Here is a 21,221-nt window from a genome sequence, read left to right on the forward strand (position 1 = left end):
GCAGGCGCACTACAAACGTCACAACCAAGCATGATTAGCAATTGGATGAAATCCAGTGGTATGTTGGTGTATACTCTTTGGCACAGATGAGTCATTACGTCTTTATGACTCACAAAAAACGGAACTCAGACCGCCCAGTTCTCTTGACCACGTGACATACAGTTTCTCATCTGTGCTTTTTGCACACTGATGTCCACCTGCGGCTCACAATTTTGAAAGAATAATAAACATATCCAAAATTCTACTTACCGTACTCATGTCATTATTTCCTGTCATGACTTTTCATAAGTCCAATGTAAACACCAGTGACCCAGTGCTCTAAATCAGTGCGTTGCAGGGAAAGTCCACATCTTGATCATTTAGCCTTGTCTACAGATTTCCTCTGTAATTGAATCAGGAAGTGGCAGGAATGTAAAGAGCAGCAGAAAGGGTTGTAAGTAAACAGACATGGCCCTTTAATCCCCAGCTGTTTGAAGTGAGCCCTTTTATGAGGTGTACTGCTCAGCGCTGTGTGGTGGCACTTGAATTTCACAAGCCGGGCAAATTGGTTTCTTCTGCAACAAAGCAAGGAAGGTAGAGAGACATGAGAAAAATCACAGAAAATAGATGGGAACTGGACATGAAACCAGAACCCTGTGTGACCTGACAGTTCAGACTGCTAACTAAAACTTTAAACTCTTAAAAAGTAGGGCTGGAACTTATATATATACTTATATATATAATCTGGAACCTTTCTGTTGTGTCTCAGGTACACCTGTCAATCTGATGCACAAGCGACATCTGCAACAGCAGCAATGGACAACATGGCTGTTTCTCTTGGCCCAGTAGAGATTGATTTGTGCTTCAGAAGCTGATCTGATTGGATGCTGGAAAAGACTATTGTTGTGTTCATGTTGTGCCAAAGGGAGTTAACTGATCAATGAAGTTATTCAAGCCTATCATAGCATCTCAATGCTAACTATGCACAGTCCACATTTCTGAAGAAGTTCCATGAATGATGAGGAGTTCCTGAAACCCTGGAGAGATGAAGGTGAAGGGAAGCACTTTGTACCAATCTGATGGTTTAAGAATCTAAACAACGGATTAAAAACAAATACCATTTTTGTTGAGCTCATCTGTCTATTCACTATTTTAACAGTTAAAAGGGTCTTTGAATTGGAAATATTTTTGTTGACATATGTGTTTTGATTAAAATTGTGATTAATTACAGACACCACAATAAACTTGATTAAAAATTTTAATCAAGTCCCACTACTAGTTTAAATAATACACTTTCAATTAGGAAAGAGTTTTAACAGGAAATTGGAAACAGTGACAACTTTTACATCTAATGACTAAAACTTGTAGTTCTTATATTAGTTGGGACACACTGACTTAATTTCATTTAGTTATAAGATGCAGTGCTCATTGTGTGAGAGAGGTCCTCATTACAAGCAAGACAGTTGTGCATTTGATAGTTGAGGAGGATCTCAAATGTAGTTTTTTTTAAACAGTGGAGAGTAAGTAGATGCATTTGTTCCAAATAAAAAGGTACAGCGTACTGATTCACTGAGGAAATAAATGTTCAAACATGCTGTGACTATTGTAATAACAATGAGTCACTGCATTGTGCTCCAGGATGACAAAAGCATTTAGAACTTATCAAATAGCTGAGTCAATGTGAGGTTTGGTACCATAAACCTCACATGCTTTATCATGTGAGGTTTATCATGGTACCAAACCATGGTACCAAACCATGGTACCAAACCACGGTACCAAACCACGGTACCAAACCACGGTACCAAACCACGGTACCATACCACGGTACCAAACCACGGTACCAAACCACGGTACCAAACCACGGTACCAAACCACGGTACCAAACCACGGTACCAAACCACGGTACCAAACCACGGTACCAAACCACGGTACCAAACCATGGTACCAAATCTGGTAAAAAGGTTGGTGAAAATCTTTTTTTTAACCAACCTTTAAAAATCAGCTTGGTAAAAATCCGTCTCATACAGATTGTCTGGACCATTGGGTATTTAAAACACTTAAAATTTCTACTCTGTTTAAGTTTTAGGTTATTTCAACAGATTTTACTGAAATGCCAATGTTTAGGCATGATGTTTGTAATGCACCGGTTCGATGAGGCTTACTGGAAATTGTGTGCACGTTAAAAGTGCCATAAGCAATAAATGTCTTCATCATTCCTCTTGCTCAGATGTCAATTGCTTTACATTTGGAGGTTTGGCCAAAACGGACTGAATGACTTCATTCACTTCCAGTCAGTCCTATACATAATTTTCCACTAGGGTTAAAACTTTCAACTAAATTATGAGAACCATTCACAAGAGAAATTATTATTTTTGTCTATATCAAGAAGTATTTTAACTAATATGAAGTAAATATCTTACTCTTGCTATTGTTAATATATTGTGTGTTTGGGATTTATTCTTAAGTAACAAGGGTCAAGATATCTCCAAATGGTTGCCATGGGAAATTCAATGATTTTTTTAAAACAGTCAAGGTAACACTCCTTGTATGTTTTTGAAATGACATAAGATCTTATAAAACTCAAAAATGTGATTTTACGCTAGCACTCTTGACCTTAGCATTAGCACATTGCTAAATTAAATTAAACTTGATACAAGCTTGAATGGAGTTTAAATTGTTTAAAATGATTTTCCGTCTTTTTTACCAGCTTTCTGAACCAACATCTTCAGTTAATTTCCAAACAAGGATTTTTAGTTCATTTTACATAATGTAAATGTATTGATATTCAATACCTTCCACTTCCTTTTAGATTACAGATAGCAGGATAATTAAGCATGCTAACAGTGTTTACAACTCCACTAAACTTGTTTGTTCAAGGAATTTATTTGAAAATTGTATGTTGTGACATGTATTTCTGTGCCATTAATTTGAGGACTCTCCCACATGACTTTTACACCCTACATAGTGTGGGGTCTCCAAGCTCTTTCAGTCTTTAAATTTATGACCAGTTCCTGAGTCGCATGCTTTAAATTTCTCTCAAAACAGAAATGAGAGACATGAATCAATCCTGTGAATGAACAAAATAATAAAGAATGATAACTAAGAGTAGAAGAAGGATCTGTGGATATGCTTTTGGAAATAATATATCATTAAGCAGTGTGCCTGCTGAAGCTGTGTGTTTGGGGTGGGAGTTCCACCACTTGAGGCTAGATGGCGTAGTGCTTTCAGGAGCTTGTTTTCAGTATGTTGTGCCAAATCATAGCACAACTTCTCAGGTAGCAACGAAAGCTGTTCGAATTCCTCTGGCTAAAAGACTGTGGATCCTTTACTGCAGAAAAACCATTGAAACATCAGGAGCAATATGTATATGACTTTGTTTTTCAGAATACAGATTATGTCATGCATGTAATTGTGAGAAAAGAAGAAAATGTGTCACATGCAAAAAGAAGCTAATTTCACTGACCTGATCTCCCTTAATAGACAATAGAGATTTACTTAATTCTAGATAATTTAGAACTTCATCTGCATAGTGCAGAGCAGAGGTGTCCAAACATTTTTTTTTTACTTGGGACAAAATTGTATACTGAGAAACATTTGAGCCAAAACATATTTAAAGAAATAAATGACTAACTAACCCTTATGGGCTTCATTAACCTGAATAACAATAAAACAAGCATGCAATATTTGAATTAGACAAATAATATAGTCTTTTTTGTGTGGGAAAGCAGTGTGATGCTTGTCATACAGGAATTTGACTTTGGTTTTGAAGTGCTCACAGCTCAGAAAGTATAAATATCTGAAATTCAGAGGAAGTTCATCATTTCCCTGAACACCAGTAAATGGCAGACTGCAAAAAGGACATTGGACGCCGGCGGTACCCAGAGAAGGCAGGGCTGCAGAAGCTGCCAGAGCAATGGAAAGACAGACGACTGTACGTATTGCTTCAAACGTGGCCAGGGGAGTCACATCTCCAGAGGATGCTGAGGTCCATATCAACTGCAGGAAAACATTGGAGGGCCACTGCCACGGGACCAGCAGTGACCCAGCCACCACATGAGGAGTCCCGCCACCGTGGAAACAAAAATATAAAGACACTGTTGATCGTATAAATGTGCGTATGTTTGTAAAATAAAAAATGCCACCCGCGTAGAACATTAATGTGTGGTTAAGGTGTCATGGACCTGAACAAAAAATCTGTCCCTGAAGTGTTTCTGCAAGTGTTAGCCAAAGAAAAGAGGTGAAACCTAAGGAGGTACTTGAACACAGTCACATAAATGCCAGTGATAAGCTTACACAGACACACACACAAACAGGGGAGAGAAAGTCATTAAGGAGGTCATAAATCACAGGAAGCAGTTCCAGAGAGAGATCACTCTCCCACTGTCTAAACACTGCTTTTACTCAGCTTTATTAGCAGGAGTTCTGCTCTCACCCAGGCTGCAGACACTGTCCTCCTCACTGCAGATGACCACAAAGATTGCACCGCACTAGAGAGAGGGGGGGAGGCAACCAAATGAAAACAGCTCCACTATCCTGAGTTATTATTCCGCACCAATTGTTTCTCAAATGTATCTGCATATTCAGAAGTCTCCAGCTCTACGAGGCCGTCTGCTTGCATGACGCTGAATTTGGTTTCAGTGTAGAATTTGGAGAAATATATGTATCAAAAATGTCAAGTCTGGCACATTTCAGCAACAAGGCAGTTCAAAGTGCTTTACATCATACAAACATCATACAGTCATCAATTATGAAGCAAGCAATAAATGGTTCATTTTGTCAAATGTCATCATCAAAATCATTGAGCAAATACAACCGGATGTTGCCACTGGCACAAACCACAAAGAAGAAGGCAACAGGAAGTAGTTGATGAATCATGACAACTACTTCCTGTAGTTGCCAAGAAGTAACTATAGGAAGTAGCTAAGTCATGCCAAACATGTCACGTTTGTCATGACTTATCACATGAACAAACTTATTTACATATAATTTTAACTGCATTTATTTTTATTTTTCTCTGAAGAGTTTTTGCGGTGCTAGTGGCTCATATTTTTGTGACAGTAGGCAGACACGAAAGAGGGTGGAAGACATGTGGCAAAGGTTGCCGGGACTGGGAGTTGAACTCCCGACGTCCGCGTTGAGGACTAGGGCCTCCAAACATGGGGTGTGCTAACCTCCTACGCCACCAGAGCACCCACTTAACTGCATTCCTTACTTGAAACACCACAATTGCAAAATAGTTTATTTCACCATTACCAGAATATTGGCAAAGTTTTGCGCACATTTTTAATGGAAACACAGCCAGTGTTTCAGCTGTTTTGCCGTTTTCTGGAAGCTTGTTACAAATTTGTGGTGCATAGAAGCCCAAGTAAACCAACATAATATTTTAAGATAGAGTTTACTGATTCTGTTTTCAAGAAATAATTTCATGAAGTACTATACCTTCACCCACTGGATTTGGCCGCTGGGTCTTGAGTTCGACACATGGTCTAGACGGAATCCCATCATTTCTCTGTAGACTACAACAGATAGTACAATTTGTACTATCCTGATGCATCCAGCAAGAAGAGCCATCTTGGGGTCTGACAGTGTGGTGCTGCCCCTGACCTCCGTGACACCATGCTAGCATCAACCAGTAACCAGCCTGTGCTGAGAGCCTGGGAATGGGAATGACAAGCTGTATAAATAGCCTCAGAGGGGCACAAAGGCAACACCCAGAGCCACCCAACCCAGTGATAAAACTACAGACACACACACACACACAAGTTTGCATGGCTATCTTTGTGGAGACCTTCCATTGACTTCCATTCACCTCTATGCCCTTATACTAACCCTAACCAAAACTCAATTCATACGTTAGTCCTAAATCTGACCCCTGACCCAAAAACAGTGTTTCCCATTGTGGGGTCCAGGCGTCTGTCCCCACAAGGAGCAGTGGGTCTCCACAACGTAGTATGTGTCAGAAAAATGGTCCCCACAAGGTATTACAAATAAACACAAACGCACACGCCCACACACACACACACACACAGAGACTCCTACCGTATGGGAAACTATTGCAGTTTAGTGCTTACAATAAAACAGTCAACACTATCAGGGAAGAAATCAGTCAGGACTTCTGACATTTTGGAAACTGTGGCTTTGTGAGAAAGGTTTACTCAAGTAGGGAACGGCCTTTATGGACACTAAGGTTCACAGCAACTCTCATTATGTCGGCTGTCAGGAGGAGGATCTTTTGAAAGGGGAAGAATATTAAAAAAGCTTCCCCCTTTTAAGTTCAGCAGTAGAATTTGAGGTCATTATTTACTCAAAAATCCAATAGTCAACCCTGCCACCTTGTTTGGAGTTGGAGTATGTCTTCTATATAGCGCAGCTTAGTTTCTAAGTCTGGATCCAACTTTTTCTGTGTTTACACTATAATAATACACTATAATAATAAATTCATGTCTCTTTTCATTGTATTTACTGTTACAGTCTCTCTAATGTATGCTTTTCACACGTCACATCAGTAAAATAAAGACAAACTGTTCTTTCTTTGTTAAAAAGCTAAAAGTTTCTGCACTGTAAAAATACAAAATGTTACCAAATTTTACTTTAGTACACTAGAAATAAGACAAAACTAACAACTTACGTCTCAGCAAGATACAAGAGTTTGTTATAAGTCCCTGTTATAAAACTGTCAAAAAGTTTGTTATAAATTCCTTTACATTACAGAAAAGTACTAGCTGTAAGTGCACAAATCTGCCTAAATAATATATTAGCAAGAAGGAAGTGGTGACGTATTATTATTAATATTATTATTATTATTTTTGCCTAAATGGCTCCACTGGCAGATTATTACTTGTACTTTTTCCATCAATATTAAGGCTTTATTGGCTTAAAACAAGCTTCTATATCTTCCTGAAAAGTCACTTGTGAGTTAGTCTTGCGTTATTTGAAATTGACTATGATATTTGCACAAGCATCTAGACCAAAATACTTGGCAAGATTTTGTGTTTTTGCAGACAGAAAGAAAAGAGTCCTATTCCGCAAACATTTGAACCAAGAACCCCACATTTCTTGTAGAATGTTTATCTAAATTCTTTTTTCTTTTATATATTTCCTAACACTTTCAGTGACAGTACAGCATGAGACAGGTAAACTGTGAAAAAATAAAATAAAATCAAGTGAGGGATTTGAATAAACCTCGCTCACTCTTGTAAAAAAATCTAAACTACTTAGAGTGGACAAACTTGTACTAAATGACTACATCAGTTTTCATTTTGACATTCATTTTTTTTTATCACAATTGATTTGTTAAGGCATCAAAAAATTTAAAACAATGGGGTAAATACCTTCTTAGCCTCCGTATAGTTCCAGATCTGCCTCATACAATCTACATGTCATCATGATGATTTATATTTTAGTTTCAGCATAGATATTAGCTATGTGCACAAACCTTTGTCAATATTTTGCTAATGTTGAAAAAAATCAAAATTTTTCAATTGTGGTGTTTCCATTAAATAAGAAACACAATTAAAATCATATGTGAATAAGTTTGTGTATGCGTTAAGGCATTATAACCATGCTGCATCGTGATCCTCCAGCTACTTCCTGTTGTCCTCTTCTTCATGGTTTGTGCCAGTGGAAATATCCGGTTATTGATCATGTGTGATTAAAAAACAACAAACAAAACGTATTTCCATTGCAGTTTTGTGAAATAAACCAATTTTGATACAACCAAAAACAACACCTCATACTAGCATCAAAACAGAAGTTTTTTGTTTTTTTTTAATTGGTGTTTTTCTTCAAAATTTCAAAATAATTTTTGAAATTGTAATTGTAATGTGTCAATTACAATGTGTCTTGTAATTGTTCCTTGGGGACAAATAAAGTTACATGGATTGAATTGTTGTATGACACAAACCTGTCGTATCATGTCAGTGGTTTAGAATGATAACATCGTGTTTGTCTTTTGCAAATGAAATACGTGAAGAAACAGAACTGAGCTCTTCTAACCACTGATACAGCAGGTGGGAAAAGCAGAACAACTAACATACTGATGATGGAAAAGATTCAGTTTCTTTAACCTGGCGCCTAAAGAACATGGCTGCTTACATCTGTTGTATCAACAGCTGTTTCCATTGACCACATATTTGACATGTGTCAATGACAACGACACAGTGTCATTGTAATTGACAATGTGTCATTGCAATCGGTGTGAAATAACAATTACAATGACACATTGTAATTGTGTCAATACAACACAAATACAGTGTGTGTTGTATTGACACACATTGTATTTTTCAGTCTATTTTACAAAATAGACTGAAAAGCCATACCTTCAGTTGCCACGTGAAACTATAAAGAGAAAAATTAGAGAACAAACAGATAGTTTGCTGGATTTAACCAGAAAATCTCTGTTGTTTATCACGGCCTAACTTATGTGTGAAATTCCACACATAGTTCAGCAACAGCCATGGACCAGCATGAACTTTCAAAAGCCACACCTCAGTTTGATTTGTTGCACGGCTTGCGGGCTAAAGGGGGGAAACCAAGGAGCTTTATGTGATTTTGCTTTTCCTGTCTCTACTTTCACCTCGTCCATCACGCTCTAACTGCCTGTCTTCTCCTCACTGACTTTCAGAAACAATAGGATCCAGCTGGGAGGTTGGAAAGCCCTCTGGATCAGCACTAAAGAGGCAGCAGGGCCTCCGAATGGCTTCCATTAACCTGCCACATGTTACTGACGCTGGCTGAGATGGGGACAACTAGCCAAGTCACACACTCATTCACACACACTTACAAAGTTCAAGTAACTGAATTAGAATTAGCATGATGATCTGAAATGAGTGTGGTACGGATTTCAAAAGCATTCATTACCCCTGAAGTTTTCTACCATTTGTCACATTACTACTCAATGTTTTTCATTGGCATGTATTTGTATTTGTGTCTCTACTGTAATTTCTCTAAATAAAATCCAAAGCAACCACAAAATAAATCAAAAGATAATATATAGTTGAAGACCAACTATGTGGATTTAATCTCTGTACAAATCCAATGGTTCTGTGAAGGCCTCTGAGTTTCTTCTTTTTTTTTTTACACTTCCTTCAGCAAACAACATCACAAAAACCAAGAAAGCAGAGATGTCAGGGATAAAGTATAAAGGTTTTAATTAATAAAGCCAATTTCTTCTTTTTTTTTTTTTTACATAACAAAGCTTAGGCTGGAAACTGTATTAGCATGTTTCTGGTATGATCACAATTCTGGCAGACAACCGTTTTCTGCAAGAGTGATGGCCAACAAAGCACCTTCTCTTGATTCATTGGGGATTCCTTTTTGCTGCAAGAACTGATCTGATGGGACACTAGAAAAGAATAGCATCTCAATGCTAAACAGCAGCAGCGCAGACGTCCCCAATGCTGAACCCACAACGTTCAGATTACCCACATAGTCACAATTGACGGGGCAATGGACACAGGCAATCTACAGCTACTTTTCCAGACAAATGGATCTAGTTTGTGCACAGAAATATAGACACAATATCATACATTTAATGAAATAAAAGACCCTCTGTGAAGATACTACTTGAGGTCTGATCTCTTCTGTGGACAGACATAAACACACGTCAGATAAGTTAAGGTAACTGTGGATATACAAAAAGGCTTTTGATACGATTGGCTGTTTGAAAAGCCAGTCTTTACCAGACTGGAGAGTGAGTGAAGCAACTTTTAAGTTGGGACAGAGGAGACTGCAGATCACCAGAGGACATCCCTTCTGTCCACACACATCAGTATCTTCAAGGAACCTTTTGAAGAAACTTCAACAACAGGGAGATAAAGTATTTTAAACTGAATTCAGTGCTGTGTTGCTCTACCAGCCTTCAACATAGCCAAATAAAAATAAATCTTATGGTTTTATTGCATGCATGTATGAAGGATTATGTAGCAAGCAAAAAGAAAAAAATATATACTTTGTTGTTTTTTCTGGGCATTTATGGATACATTTATAGCTCTAATATACAGTATTTAGGCTTTCCCCAAAGAAAGTGATGGTATTCTCTAAGTTAATAACTTGAAGCCAGGAAAAAGTCTTAGTGTCTTATGTTTTTGTTTTTGCTCTATCTAACAGGAAACAGGAATCAGAGAGTATCCTGCTGTCTTCCCTCAGACGATTGGTTGGCATTGTCATGACTTTGACATCAGAGGAAAACTGCTCTTATAGACAGCTGACAGTGCTAGATTGAAAATGATTTACATGAGTACAGCAACATTGTTTTATGTATCATGGCAATAAGCCTAGTGGTTATTAATTATCCCCTTTTCCATTCCCAGGGATGTCATGTCGGCGTATGCAATATGAAATCTAAGAAGGTTGGTAACAGCTGATAAACACATCCTGGATTTTTGTGTTCAGAACAAGGGGGTGCTATTTTGAAAAGACACTACTTTTATGTACATAACTGAAATGATATAGCAAATAGACACTTACTGAAAGTTCTTTTTACTTTCATTTTTACTAATTATCAATCCAATATTCTTATATGACACTTTGTCTGTGACAATTACAGGATCCTTTTCTGAGTCAGAACCTTCCTCAGGTGTTCTGCCTGGTATGTCCTGAGTTTGTAAGACTTAGGTAACAAGCTCCCATTCCTCATTGATAAAGTGAGTCATGATTGTCACATACACTTCTGTTGTTTGGGAGATCCACCAGTCACATGTCAGGGCAACCCTCTCCATGCTGGTAAGGGAGGCTTTGATGTGAGCCTTTGTGTGGGCATACAGCCTGGAAACGCAGACCTTGGTGAGGTGTTCATGGGTCGAGATCTGATAGCGGGGCTCCATCACATTCACCATGCGCCTGAAGCCTACGTTTGCAACCACCGGGTAGGGTCTCAAATCCTGACAAATAAAGTAGGCAGTTGTCTCGATAATCATTTGTGACCTCGGAGAAGGAGGTGGTAACGTATGGAAACACCCGCCATCGCTGTCCAGCATGGTTTGTTTTGAGTCATAGCGTAGCTTCATGGGCTCCTCGGCTAGCTTTACCTTGTCGGGGTGGGGACGTTTCAGGTGGGCTCGTAGGTTGGTGGCATTTCCCAAGTATTAAACATTTGTGTGCCACAGCTTGCAGACCGCCAGTTTTATTCAGAAAGTTGTTTCCTTCTTCTTTTCAAAGCCAATGTGTTCACACACATCTGCTTTTAAGCAAGAAGGTGCTGGAGTGATGTTTGCCACCATTATACTGAATCTTCTGTGTAAATCAAGTATCTCGTTGGATAACGTGGTAGAAATGCTCTACAGCGGACCCTAATCGCTGGATGAGCTAATTGCTCCCTGCAAAGCGAAAGGAGGTGGGGTTGGGCAATGAGCAGATCGACAGTTGGAACATCAGGGATGTGAGTAGGGTTTACTGTATCGATACACGCAGATGAAAATTCAATACTTTAGGAAGAAAAATATTGATAAATGTCATAGAATCAATAAAATTCCACAGCCCCATTGCAGCGGAGGATCTCAAATAAGAGCCACTTCAATGTCCTTCCATCGAGCATTATAGTTTTTATTACAAAGGTTTATCTGGGGTTTAATTTGTGCAGAATAGACATAATTCTTTAGCTGTGTACACCACTGGAAATGCTCATGCCTCAGATGTTGTCAGTTTGCCTTATTGGTCAGGCTAATGGTTCTATATAAAGAGCAAAAAGTAACGGACAGGGTCAGTTGGTTGGTCAGTGGCAGGTACTGGAGTTCTGCCGTTCCCCTGTGAATCTCTGGTCTGATTTATGATAACACTAAAAGAGGAAAAGATGCAATATTTTACAAGATTACGCATCCTTTGGCATTGTTGGCTTATTAGCCACATTAACAGCTCATCACTCATGCATGGCAACAGCTGATTGTAGCATGTGAAGAGTGTGTGTGTGTATGTGTGTGTTTACCTGGACAGCAAAGGAACTCCTGAATACATTAACAAGATGTATGATTTAAACAAATGTCCTGGGAAACACACACGGAAACATTGGCAAATGTCCATCTCTTTTGCTCTTTTGTCAAAATCATCTGCCAACTGAGTCCAAGGAGATTTGGAAATCATTCAGACTTGTGCTCACAGGACAGCAGTAGACTTTTCTCCTCCAGTGTTTGTCAATGGCCTTTTCAACAAATCACCAGGACCAGGCGCCAAAGGGTCAGACTGCCCAGTGTGGCTGCACAGATGGCCTGGCCTAGTGTTCAACAACAGACACAAGCTACGATTAGCTTTGTGCAGGTAAAGATGATCCAGATCCAGGAGGCCTGTCAGGCTGCTGAGCAGAATGAGTGCTTGGGATCAGCGGTGAAATAAGGTTCCAGAAGGAAGAACAATGAGGAGGAACTGACAAAACTACACCAAGAACCTAACTAAATGACGCTACCTCCATGTTTTACAAAGCAGTTTGATGAAAATAGGTTGATCAAATGGATGTTCTAAAATCCACTAGAGACAGAGCTCTCATAGCATCACAGTTCATAAAACGTTTTGTGTCATTCCAACATGTTGAATCTATAACTCTTCTGTAAAGTAACCGACTACAGTTTTCCTAAAAAGCCCCCATGCATAACCGTTCCCAAGAAGGCAGGCCTCGTCAGCCAAAGCAGAAAAGCTGATTGGTTTAAATTACACAGATGACAGTATCTCCACATCAAGTGGTTTCTTTGGACAGTTGTTTGACAGCATCCAAGTAAAGAGGACAGAGTAAAATACCATAGTTTAATTAGTTTTTCCTTTGACTTCACAATTATGTTAAAAATCAGAAAGTACTTCATCAATTAAATATTGTAACTCATGTTGTCCAGGTTTCTTTGATGAATGATTCATCATTGTTCACAACTTCTCCTTCTGTTCGCTGACTGATTGGAGAATTCAAAATCAATGGGAGAAATCCCAACTGAAGCACTGAAGGGAGATGAAAATCAAACAGGCGAAGGGCAGGCTAGACATATTCCTGTTCCTCATAAAACCCATAATCACTGACCCACAGACCAAAGATAAACATTTTTGGATCATTTGAGGTTTTAAATTGCCTAAAGCTGTAACTGAGCATGACGTTAGATACATTTAGTCTTTCTAGGAATCTGGAACAGGTGAATCCCAAAGGTTAAAATCCATTTTGACATCTTTTGCTCTCTTCAAAACAGGCCAAAGACTTCCAGTTGTTAAAGCCGTTTGGAGCTCTGGTCCGTACGGTTAAATGACTCCATGGATTTGCATGCTGAAGAAAAGGATATATTGTGTCCGTCTCCTGAGCCAACACTTTTCCCACAGAGCTAAAAAACACGCAAATATGCACACACACAAAGACACACTCTTGGTTATGGTTTTCCCACAGAGCTCGGCGCTCCCGGGAGAGTAAATTGCCGTAATCCGGGGCAGCAAATTCAGACACAGCAATTATACCTCCGTGAACGGCCTGAGAAACCTGCACACACACACATGCATGCGCGCCGTGTTGCAGTTTCAGCTTGCGCCATAATTCACATTGTTACCAGATGAACAAATGGCACCAAACAAAAGCATAATACACTCACTTTATCTGGGTTGTACATGACCAGAGGGACTCCAACATGCTCATGGTGACATGCACAGAAGCACAGTTATGAAACTGCATATGTAACTACACACACACACACACACAAATTGTCATCCACCTGTCAACACTGGAGCAAATTAACTGACATCAAACACCAGGACACACAGGCTTTAACATGTAGGGGACACTGGCTGGCTGGGAGAAAGGGAGCAAGGGGAGGAGAAACGGAAAGATGGAGGAAGTGGAGGTGGAGAAAAATGTTTTAGAGGGTTGTATATAGTAGGAACAATAGAAAAAAAAGGATTACAAAAAGGTTTAATCTTTACAATGATTAAAAAATTGAAAATATATGAATTTCTCATTGAAATATGTACATAGATTAAGAAGGACAATATTAATGTTTTCCACACACATTGCAGCATCTCCAACTCCTACCTCTATTTTTTTTAAAACGCATCTAAAGCACACAGACGACTGAGCATTGAAAGTAAACTTTACACCACATATGAACAGCCATCTTTACTGCATGCACATTAAAACTTTTGGTTTCTCAAACTGATTAACTGTTGTAGATGAGCACATGGAAATGTACCTGTGTAGACCTGTGTTAGCTCATTTTTTTGCTAATTCGGAAAAAGTGCAAACTGAGCAAACAAGAAAGTAAACATAAAAAGAACACTGTTCAACAAGAAAAAAACCCAGAAAAACACACTTTAAATAACATGTTTGAAATTCCAAAAAATAAAAAATTTAAAACAAATGATCAGACTAAAACTTGTCCTTTACCTAGGAATTTATGTATAAAATGTTGTTTATGTTGCCAGGTGACTATTGCATTGCACAGCCACCTGCCACCTACAAACATGTCACCTTTACTCTGAAGTGAACATATGCACATAGCTTAATAAATGAACTGTGATACTTTATGTCAATTAATATGACAGCAAACAGAAGTGCAAAAACATGGCATGGCAACAACTACCACTAAAAATAACCAAGGTCTCCATGCTTCATCTTGATAACAGTGATCACAAATACTCTCTCTTTTGAAATTGATTTTAAGTATAGAAAAAAAACAACAACAACTCAAAATCACTTCAGGATTATCTTGAGAATTATGCTCATGTAGTGAAGAACAAAAATAAACATACAGAAGTCTCTAATCTGACTGACACGTCACATGAACTAGATTAGACAGTCCCTCGTGAAAGTGATGTGTGGAATTGTTTTATCAGACTTTGTTGGTCCTAAAACACTTAGGTATATACGATGCTTTAACTAGACCCTTGAATAAATGTGCCTCAAGGATAAATGACGGTAGACATCTAGAAAATACAAAAGTCATAAATTTGGAATTTAAATTATCAATCATCATATAAATCTGAGCTTGATAAAGACAATGTAAAAATAAAGCAATTTTTGAATCAGTTACATTTACCTAAGATTTACACAACTGAAAAAGACACACTGGATGGTGAAATAAGTGAGGAGGAGGAGGTTGGCCTTGCTGTGAATATATGACAGAACAGGAAACACAAGTGTAGCCTGGCTCATTTAAATGGTGCACTGATGGTTTTACATGCCTTGGCATCAACATTCATTCACATATGAACAAATTTACCAGAAGAATTAACTCATCAGTAATTAATAAAACTAAAGCAGAGCTGGAATGATGGATGGATGGATCTCCCATTATCTTTGATTGGCAGAATTAACACAATTAAAATGACTATTTTACCTAAATGTATTTATTTATTTCAATGTATCCCTTTATAAGTTCCCATGACATTTTTTAAAGATTTGGATAAAACAATAATATCTCTATTTTAAGAAGAGTTAAACTTCTTACTTTACAGGCTCCATATGATAAAGGAAGAATAAACCTTCCAAATTTCCAAATATATTATTTAGCTTCCCAGTTTTGTATTCTGTGGATGTGAATTTATTCAAATGGCAAAAATGTGAGGTGGGTCTCGATAGAAGAACAAGAATTAAAGTCCATGTCATTAGTAAATATCCCCTTCTTGGGTTCAAAAAAGCTGTTCTCTACAATTACATCAAACCCTTTAATTTTAGCTGCCTGCAATGCATGACTTCAGTTACATGCTCTTTTAAATCTAAACTTTCGATTGTTCTTAACACACCACTTAAAGATAACCCCAGCATTCACCTGCCTATTGCAGATGGTGTACTATAAATCTGGGTCAGAAAAGGCGTCAGATCAGTCAGCAATGTTTATACCACTAATGTCGTCAGCTTCAGTCAACTACCTGAATTTTATGACTTGCATAGTCACAATCGATTCAAATATTTGCAGATCAGGTTCTGGATTAAGAGCCAAACATTAGAGATATTTCCAAATAAACCAGAGGAAACCCTGCTTGAAACATGTCTGATAGATCCCAAACGAGTACAAAAGGACTTATTTCTTGTGTTTACAAAATTGTTATTGATTACTCACCAGCTTATGAGAAGTGCTCAAAAAAACCTAAATGGACTTAAGCTACACATATAATAACAAAAGCTGAAGCAGATTACTAAATTCATCTCAAATATTAATATGAGTGAAACACACAATGCCAGTATATAACATTTGGTCAAGTCCATATTACATATTCAATCATCATCAAGCAAATAATAAACATTTTTTGTTAAAACACAGAAGGATCATCCTGCACCAAATAAACAAGGAAAGGTATGGCAGAGAGTGCGCAGTTTGTCTTTCAGACCCCGAGACGCTCGAGCACGTGTTCCTCCGCTGTCCCGGTTGCACCCTCTTCCGGAAGAAAATTCAAAATATCACCATAACGTCCACCAAGCTCCAGCAAGACAAGCAAGTGTGAGACTGGAAAAGACTCTTTGGTTTCCACAAGTCAAACAGACAAGGCATCCACAAAATTTCTGCAACATCATTCTATCCTTGGCAAGGCACACTGTTTACATAGCAAGGAACTGGAAACAATATGAACACAAGAAAATCGACAGGTGGAAATTATTCATCGGACGGTTAAAGAATCACTGGAAGACGATAAACCAAAGAAAGACTTTCAGTTAAAAATATTTAAAGAGTAGGCAAGTAAAATAGTAAGAAAAATTCATTTTCGTTTGTATAATTAGTTAATTTTTTTAAACGTGTTTGTTCTCAATGTAAATAATTGCACATTATTTGTTTTATTGTGAATTTTTTCATGAATGAAAGATTTAAAAAAGGAATTGTTGTCTACCTCCACCTTCTGAAAAGACTAAGCGACAATACCTGTTTCTATCTGGTTTCAAACATTTTGCATGTGAAGCAAAGGTGATAACCACTACACTACAGAAACTCTGTCTCTATGAAAGATTCCATATAGAGGGTTCCAAAATTGTTAAAGATTGATGTCATCTATCGCCATGGTACAATGTCAAAAAGTTAAACCACAGATTCTCTCAAAGTACCCAAAGAGTTGGTGAATAAAAGGGCAGACTTAAACTTGTGCCTAATTTAACATTATAGTCCATAAACTCACCCTGAAATCCCCAAATATATTGAAGAATTCAGGAGAAAAGAAAAAAGGTTCTACTGAGACTTGAACTCAGATTCCTGGATTCAAAGTCCAGAGTGCTAACCATTACACCATAGAATCTACACAAACATTGGAGGGTGCCTTGCTTTCAAAAATTCCTTCATTTACGTTGATAGGCAAATGAACAAGGACCAAAGATGAAGATTCTTGTTTACTCACTCCACCTTCTGAAATGAATTAGCGACAACTTCTGTTTCGGTCTGGTTTCGAACCAGAGACATTTTGCGTGTGAGGCAAAGGTGATAACCACTACACTACAGAAACTCTGTCTCTATGAAAGATTCCCTAGAGGGTTCCAAAATTGTTAAAGATTGATGTCTTCTATCGCCATGGTACAATGTTAAAAAGTTAAACAACAGATTCTCTCAAAGAACCCAGTGTGTTGGTGAATAAAAGGGCAGACTTAAACTTGTGCCTAATTTAACATTATAGTCCATAAACTCACCCTCAACCAGAGACCTTTTGCGTGTGAAGCAAACGTGATAACCACTACACTACAGAAACTCTGTCTCTATGAAAGATTCCATATAGAGGGTTCCAAAATTGTTAAAGATTGATGTCATCTATCGGCATGGTACAATGTCAAAAAGTTAAACCACAGATTCTCTCAAAGGAACCCAGTGTGTTGGTGAATAAAAGGGCAAACTTAAACTCTTGCCTAATTTAACAATATAGTCCATAAACTCACCCTGATATCCCCAAAAATTTTGAAGAATTCAGGAGAAAAGAAAAAAGGTTCTACTGAGACTTGAACTCAGATTCCTGGATTCAGAGTCCAGAGTGCTAACCATTACACCATACAACCTACACAAACATTGTTAGGGTGCCTTGCTTTCAAAAATGCCTTCAATTAAGTTAATGGGCAAATGAACAAGGACCAAAGATTAAGATTCTTGTTTACTCACTCCACCTTCTGAAATGAATTACCGACAACTTTTGTTTCTGTCTGGTTTCGAACCAGAGACCTTTTGCGTGTGAAGCAAACGTGATAACCACTACACTACAGAAACTCTGTCTCTATGAAAGATTCCCTAGAGGGTTCCAAAATTGTTAAAGATTGATGTCTTCTATCGCCATGGTACAATGTTAAAAAGTTAAACAACAGAATCTCTCAAAGAACCCAGTGTGTTGGTGAATAAAAGGGCAGACTTAAACTTGTGCCTAATTTAACATTATAGTCCATAAACTCACCCTGAAATCCCCAAATATATTGAAGAATTCAGGAGAAAAGAAAAAAGGTTCTACTGAGATTTGAACTCAGATTCCTGGATTCAAAGTCCAGAGTGCTAACCATTACACCATAGAATCTACACAAACATTGGAGGGTGCCTTGCTTTCAAAAATGCCTTCATTTACGTTGATAGGCAATTGAAGAAGGACCAAATCCAAAGATTCTTGTTTACTCACTCCACCTTCTGAAATGAATTACCGACAACTTTTGTTTCTGTCTGGTTTCGAACCAGAGACCTTTTGCGTGTTAAGTAAACGTGATAACCACTACACTACAGAAACTCTGTCTCTATGAAAGATTCCCTATAGAGGGTTCCAAAATTGTTAAAGATTGATGTCATCTATCGGCATGGTACAATGTCAAAAAGTTAAACCACAGATTCTCTAAAGGAACCCAGTGTGTTGAATAAAAGGGCAAACTTAAACTTGTGCCTAATTTAACATTATAGTCCATAAACTCACCCTGAAATCCCCAAATATATTGAAGAATTCAGGAGAAAAGAAAAAAGGTTCTACTGAGACTTGAACTCAGATTCCTGGATTCAGAGTCCAGAGTGCTAACCATTACACCATAGAACCTACACAAACATTGGAGGGTGCCTTGCTTTCAAAAATGCCTTCACTTACGTTGATAGGCAAATGAACAAGGACCAAAGATGAAGATTCTTGTTTACTCACTCCACCTTCTGAAAAGAATTACCGACAACTTCTGTTTCTGTCTGGTTTCGAACCAGAGACCTTTTGCGTGTGAAGCAAACGTGATAACCACTACACTACAGAAACTCTGTCTCTATGAAAGATTCCATATAGAGGGTTCCAAAATTGTTAAAGATTGATGTCATCTATCGGCATGGTACAATGTCAAAAAGTTAAACCACAGATTCTCTCAAAGAACCCAGTGAGTTGGTGAATAAAAGGGCAGACTTAAACTTGTGCCTAATTTAACATTATAGTCCATAAACTCACCCTGATATCCCCAAAAATTTTGAAGAATTCAGGAGAAAAGAAAAAAGGTTCTACTGAGACTTGAACTCAGATTCCTGGATTCAGAGTCCAGAGTGCTAACCATTACACCATAGAACCTACACAAACATTGGAGTGTGACTTGCTTTCAAAAATGCCTTCATTTACGTTGATAGGCAAATGAAGAAGGACCAAATGCAAAGATTCTTGTTTACTCACTCCACCTTCTGAAATGAACTACCGACAACTTTTGTTTCTGTCTGGTTTCGAACCAGAGACCTTTTGCGTGTGAAGCAAACGTGATAACCACTACACTACAGAAACTCTGTCTCTATGAAAGATTCCCTAGAGGGTTCCAAAATTGTTAAAGATTGATGTCATCTATCGGCATGGTACAATGTCAAAAGGTTAAACCAAAGATTCTCTCAAAGAACCCAGTGTGTTGGTGAATAAAAGGGCAGACTTAAACTTGTGCCTAATTTAACATTAAAGTCCATAAACTCACCCTCAACCAGAGACCTTTTGCGTGTGAAGCAAACATGATAACCACTACACTACAGAAACTCTGTCTGTATGAAAGATTCCATATAGAGGGTTCCAAAATTGTTAAAGATTGATGTCATCTATCGGCATGGTACAATGTCAAAAAGTTAAACCACAGATTCTCTTAAAGGACCCAGTGAGTTGGTGAATAAAAGGGCAGACTTAAACTTGTGCCTAATTTAACATTATAGTCCATAAACTCACCCTGAAATCCCCAAATATATTGAAGAATTCAGGAGAAAAGAAAAAAGGCTCTACTGAGACTTGAACTCAGATTCCTGGATTCAGAGTCCAGAGTGCTAACCATTACACCATAGAACCTACACAAACATTGGAGGGTGCCTTGCTTTCAAAAACGCCTTCAATTAAGTTAATGGGCAAATGAACAAGGACCAAAGATTAAGATTCTTGTTTACTCACTCCACCTTCTGAAATGAATTACCGACAACTTTTGTTTCTGTCTGGTTTCGAACCAGAGACCTTTTGCGTGTGAAGCAAACGTGATAACCACTACACTACAGAAACTCTGTCTCTATGAAAGATTCCCTAGAGGGTTCCAAAATTGTTAAAGATTGATGTCATCTATCGCCATGGTACAATGTTAAAAAGTTAAACCACAGATTCTCTCAAAGAACCCAAAGAGTTGGTGAATAAAAGGGCAGACTTAAACTTGTGCCTAATTTAACATTATAGTCCATAAACTCACCCTGAAATCCCAAAATATATTGAAGAATTCAGGAGAAAAGTAAAAGGTTCTACTGAGACTTGAACTCAGATTCCTGTATTCAAAGTCCAGAGTGCTAAACATTACACCATAGAACCTACACAAACATTGGAGGGTGCCTTGCTTTCAAAAATGCCTTCATTTACGTTGATAGGCAAATGAACAAGGACCAAAGCGGAAGATTCTTGTTTACTCACTCCACCTTCTGAAAAGAATTACCGACAACTTCTGTTTCTGTCTGGTTTCGAACCAGAGACCTTTTGCGTGTAAAGCAAACGTGATAACCACTACACTACAGAAACTCTGTCTCTATGAAAGATTCCATATAGAGGATTCCAAAATTGTTAAAGATTGATGTCATCTATCGGCATGGTACAATGTCAAAAAGTTAAACCACAGATTCTCTCAAAGGACCCAGTGAGTTGGTGAATAAAAGGGCAGACTTAAACTTGTGCCTAATTTAACATTATAGTCCATAAACTCACCCTGAAATCCCCAAATATATTGAAGAATTCAGGAGAAAAGAAAAAAGGTTCTACTGAGACTTGAACTCAGATTCCTGGATTCAGAGTCCAGAGTGCTAACCATTACACCATAGAACCTACACAAACATTGGACGGTGCCTTGCTTTCAAAAACGCCTTCAATTAAGTTAATGGGCAAATGAACAA

The 21,221-nt window shown here is 38.1% G+C and overlaps 13 non-coding genes across 13 annotated transcripts; all 13 read right to left on the minus strand.

Moving 5' to 3' along the window:
* Nucleotides 1-17,079: 17,079 nt before the first annotated feature.
* Nucleotides 17,080-17,151, minus strand: trnaq-uug. Its single transcript has one exon. It is a non-coding gene; the product is annotated as a tRNA-Gln (tRNA).
* A 673-nt stretch (nt 17,152-17,824) lies between these two features.
* Nucleotides 17,825-17,896, minus strand: trnaq-cug. Its single transcript has one exon. It is a non-coding gene; the product is annotated as a tRNA-Gln (tRNA).
* A 132-nt stretch (nt 17,897-18,028) lies between these two features.
* trnav-cac lies at nt 18,029-18,101 on the minus strand. Its single transcript has one exon. It is a non-coding gene; the product is annotated as a tRNA-Val (tRNA).
* Nucleotides 18,102-18,327: 226 nt separating this feature from the next.
* On the minus strand, nt 18,328-18,399 carry trnaq-uug. Its single transcript has one exon. It is a non-coding gene; the product is annotated as a tRNA-Gln (tRNA).
* A 131-nt stretch (nt 18,400-18,530) lies between these two features.
* trnav-aac lies at nt 18,531-18,603 on the minus strand. Its single transcript has one exon. It is a non-coding gene; the product is annotated as a tRNA-Val (tRNA).
* Nucleotides 18,604-18,828: 225 nt separating this feature from the next.
* Nucleotides 18,829-18,900, minus strand: trnaq-cug. The gene has a single exon. It is a non-coding gene; the product is annotated as a tRNA-Gln (tRNA).
* Nucleotides 18,901-19,031: 131 nt separating this feature from the next.
* On the minus strand, nt 19,032-19,104 carry trnav-cac. Its single transcript has one exon. It is a non-coding gene; the product is annotated as a tRNA-Val (tRNA).
* A 228-nt stretch (nt 19,105-19,332) lies between these two features.
* Nucleotides 19,333-19,404, minus strand: trnaq-cug. The gene has a single exon. It is a non-coding gene; the product is annotated as a tRNA-Gln (tRNA).
* A 131-nt stretch (nt 19,405-19,535) lies between these two features.
* On the minus strand, nt 19,536-19,608 carry trnav-cac. The gene has a single exon. It is a non-coding gene; the product is annotated as a tRNA-Val (tRNA).
* A 468-nt stretch (nt 19,609-20,076) lies between these two features.
* On the minus strand, nt 20,077-20,148 carry trnaq-cug. The gene has a single exon. It is a non-coding gene; the product is annotated as a tRNA-Gln (tRNA).
* Nucleotides 20,149-20,279: 131 nt separating this feature from the next.
* trnav-cac lies at nt 20,280-20,352 on the minus strand. Its single transcript has one exon. It is a non-coding gene; the product is annotated as a tRNA-Val (tRNA).
* Nucleotides 20,353-20,780: 428 nt separating this feature from the next.
* trnav-uac lies at nt 20,781-20,853 on the minus strand. Its single transcript has one exon. It is a non-coding gene; the product is annotated as a tRNA-Val (tRNA).
* Nucleotides 20,854-21,081: 228 nt separating this feature from the next.
* On the minus strand, nt 21,082-21,153 carry trnaq-cug. The gene has a single exon. It is a non-coding gene; the product is annotated as a tRNA-Gln (tRNA).
* Nucleotides 21,154-21,221: the final 68 nt, after the last annotated feature.

The sequence above is a fragment of the Gambusia affinis genome, linkage group LG07, assembly GCF_019740435.1.
Source record: "Gambusia affinis linkage group LG07, SWU_Gaff_1.0, whole genome shotgun sequence".
NCBI classification, from domain to species: Eukaryota; Metazoa; Chordata; class Actinopteri; order Cyprinodontiformes; family Poeciliidae; genus Gambusia; species Gambusia affinis.